Source organism: Galeopterus variegatus, unplaced genomic scaffold (genome assembly GCF_000696425.1).
Source record: "Galeopterus variegatus unplaced genomic scaffold, G_variegatus-3.0.2 Scaffold1313, whole genome shotgun sequence".
In the NCBI taxonomy this organism is placed as follows: Eukaryota; Metazoa; Chordata; class Mammalia; order Dermoptera; family Cynocephalidae; genus Galeopterus; species Galeopterus variegatus.
Window position 1 is genome coordinate 144,747 of NW_007727424.1, and position 4,028 is coordinate 148,774.

The 4,028-nt window shown below is 45.9% G+C and overlaps 1 pseudogene; it reads right to left on the reverse strand.

The window, feature by feature from the left end:
* Window positions 1-3,396, reverse strand: part of LOC103593280 — a 15,349-nt pseudogene extending 11,953 nt beyond the window's left edge.
* Window positions 3,397-4,028: the final 632 nt, after the last annotated feature.

The window sequence follows — 4,028 nt, forward strand, 5'->3', positions numbered from 1 at the left end:
GAGTCAGGCAGAGAAAGAGAAATATCACATGTTCTCACTTATTTGTGGGAGCTAAAAATAAGTAAATACACAAATAAACTGGGGGGGGGGGGGAGGGAAGAAGACACAACAATTAAAATTCTTTCAAGTTGATACAACAAGCGAACAGGTATGAAGTTGTTGGGAGGGGAAGGGGAGAGGGAGGCGGGAGGGAGGTTTCAGTAACTGGCCACAATAATCAACCACATTGTGTATTGACAAAATAAAAAAAAAAATCAAAACCAAAACGAGATATCACTTCATCCATATTAGGATGGGTATTAACCCCCTCCCCCCCAAAAAACCCAGAAAATACAAGTGTTGATGAGGGGATGTGGAAAAATTAGAACCTTGTGCATTACTGTTGGTAATGTAAAAATGGTTCAGTCACTGGGGAAAACAGTATGGTGCTTACTCAGATATTAAAGAGAATTACCATATGATTCAGCAATTCATATTCTGAGTATATGTCCAGAAGAACTGAATCAGGGACTCAGTGGGATATTTGTACACCAGTATTCATAGTGCCATTTTCCACAGTAACACATCATTGGCAAACTCAAAATTTGACACCTCCGAGTATTTAGGACACAGCCCAAACAAGAATGTTTTTAGCCATTTGGAGTGTGTCTGATTTGAATACTCCATGAAATTGTGCCCAATATCTGGTAGCCATAGATAAGCTATACCTTGGGGCTATAAACACCCCAAACACCTGCTCTCCTTCAGAGCTTTCTGACCCGAAGATTCCTTGCCAGGCTGCTGAGCAGCATCTCCTAGTAACACAGGGCCCCTCTCTGATCCCCCTTTCCTCTGGGAGATCTCTTCCCCTCCACCATTTCTTAGTAGAGACCCCCATGCCACAGCCTCCGGCTATTACAAGCTGCTAGGGACTAGCCCACGTGCACACCAGTCAAAACCTGTCAAAGTGCAGCTTTTGTGTGATACTGCCCCCTCGTGGTCACATCTTTTTCCTTGATCAGCCGAGAAGTCTCTTGAACACCGATATCAGAGGGTACTTTAAGAAGTTTGTGGAGAAATAGAATGAAAAGATAATATGAATCTTTCCATGAACTTTTCTTTCTTTTTTTTTTAAAGATGACCGGTAAGGGGATCTTAACCCTTGGCTTGGTGTTGTCAGCACCACGCTCAGCCAGTGAGCGAACCGGCCATCCCTATATAGGATCCGAACCCATGGCCTTGGTGTTATCCGTACCACACTCTCCCAAGTGAGCCACAGGCCGGCCCCTTTCCATGAACTTTTTGAGGTTTTTTTTGTTTTTGTTTTTTCCATGAACGTTTTGAAGTATCTTCTTAGTGTATGGTTTCTATTTTCACATTTACATCCCTGGTCCATTTGAAGTTTTTTTGTGGAAATCGTGGAGGTATAGATGGAACTTCATCTTATCCCATATGGCTAACCTGTTTTTGGGGATACTTTTCATTAAAAATTCCCCTTTAGGGCCGGCCCGTGGCTCACTCGGGAGAGTGTGGTTCTGATAACACCGAGGCCACAGGTTCGGATCCCTATATAGGGATGGCCGGTTAGCTCAACTGGGAGAGCGTGGTGCTGACAACACCAAGTCAAGGGTTAAGATCCCCTTACTGGTCATCTTTAAAAAAAGAAAAAAATTCCCCTTTAGCCTCAGTGACCCAAACTACGACCTCCTTGAATTATGTTTTGATATGTTCTTCAGTGTATTTCTTTTCTTTTCTTTTTTGGTGGCTGACCAATGAGGGGATTCAGATATATTTCTAGATATTCTATATTATTTCGTTTGTCTGTTTCCTGTTCAAGTGCTGATACCACAGTTTTATAGATAGAGGCTTTACAATATCTTTTAACGTCCTCAGAGCATCATCACTTTGATTTCTCAGTGTTTTATGGATCATCAGTTGTTCTTCTGTATGAACGTTGGTATGTATGAACCAGATACGTATGATACGTATGAGCGTATCTGTTTGCCTAACCCCTTAAAACATTTGTTGATATTTTTATTGAAATGAGGTTGCATTTATTTTTCTTACTTTTTTTTTTTTTTTTTACTATGTTTCATTTCTGGATTAACCTAGGGAGAATGCCTGGTATCAGTGCTATTTTACAATGTAGAATAATAGGTGGTCTAGCCTGTATGGTAAGATCAGGAAAATAAAAACAAAAATACGTATTTGAAGATGAAAAAAATTCAAGGATAAGAGAAAATATTAGTACATTAAAAATGCAAAGGAATCAACTGCTAAGAGTTTAGCATCGTGTCCAGATGAATGAAAAGGAATATAGTTGTAAATAAAGGCCTACAGATGGGATTGATTGAATGGAATGGATAGATGATTTCATGGACTGGCAAAATTGTCAATATGGAAGAATCACTGTAAAGGCTCTAGGAACGTGGACAGGGGCTGGTAGAAAAGGTTTTTTTTGTTGTTGTTTTGTTTTTTAAAGATGACCAGTGAGGGGATCTTAACCCTTGACTTGGTGTTGTCAGCACCACGCTCACCCAGTGAGCGAACCGGCCATCCCTATATGGGATCCGAACCCGTGGGCTCGATGTTATCAGCACCACACTCTCCCGAGTGAGCCACGGGCTGGCCCAACCAGCTGCAGTTTAATAGCATCATTTTCTGCCAGTGGAGCAAGAACAAGAATCATTCCTCTCTCATGTTCTATTTGTGTCTTGAAGAGTTTTACCAGTTCTTCAGCAAGGCTTGTACTGGCAAACTGTTGTTTACTTGACTCAAATTCTGCTAAATTACCAAATTCAACAAGATACATTTCTGTAAGAGCTGCATTTTGGCAGTGGATGCCCAGTAATTTCACTAAGATGGCAATAACACCCACATTGATAAGTTGAACTTGAAGGGACTGTACATTTCAATTTCCGTGGTTCCAATTTCTTCAGGTCACACCCCTGGAAACTACAGCGAGTGCAGATGGCTATGGTAACACGTTTCCTAGAGCCCTGCCCGTTTGAAGCAGCACTTCCTGGTTTTTGCTATTTAGCAGCTGCACCAGTGGTGAAATCAATCCATCATCCAAACATGAATTCGCATAAATTCATTTCTGGCTACTTCTGCTACGACGTTAGCTACTTTGGCTGTGCAGGAAGACTGTAGAGTCAACAGACTTGCAAAGGGTCGAAGTATTCCACTTCCATGCACTTTGTCACTTGCTTCTGTATCCACGTTCCCCCCAGAGGGTGAAGAGCCAGCCGGGTGAGGCAAGGGTCTACGGTGCGGGCGGCGCGGCTCTGTGTCCTCCCTCTACCTCTGTCGCTCCAGCAGCCTGGGAGGGACCCGCGGGGGGCGGTCGCCGGGGAGGATCAGCTGCTGCTGCTGTTGCTGCAGGAGAGGCGGCCGCGGCGGGCCCACTTGAACCATTTCAACTTGTTTTTTAGCTCCCACCTACGAGTGAGAACATGCGGTATTTATCTTTCTGTGCCTGACTTATTTCACGTAACATACCGTCTTCCAGGCTTCTCCATGTTGCTGCAAACGACAGGACTAAATGTTGACATTCCCGTAGCAAAAGAGTTACGGGTACCAAATGCAAAACACATTGGCCCCGCCCCCTGCCCGTAGCCCCGCCCGAGGCCTTGTTTTAACTTCCGTCTTGCCCTCGAGTCTGTTTGCAATGGCGGCACCTGGGCGGGAGGAGAGTAGAATTTCTCCACCTGGAGAGTGTCACGTGACTGGAGGATCCAGTTCCGGAACCGCGCTCGGCCCGCCAGGGAAGCGGAAGTGACGTCAACGCGCCGCCCTCCCTGCTGTAGCTGGCTGCGCGCGCCCGGAAGCTTTTGCTCCTTCTTGGTTGTAGGACGGTCCCGCCTCTAGTGCGTTCTGCTTAAAGGGGATGACTGGGAAGAGAGAGGGGGCGTTTAGGGTCGGTGTGGCCCGCCGAGGGGCCTCCGTAGAGAGGCCTGGGTCGCTCCGCTCGCGTCCGCCGGGGTCGCCGGTCTTCCCGGCGCGGCCAGGGCCGAGAGGCCGCTCGGGCCTTCGTCCCTGCCGGGAGC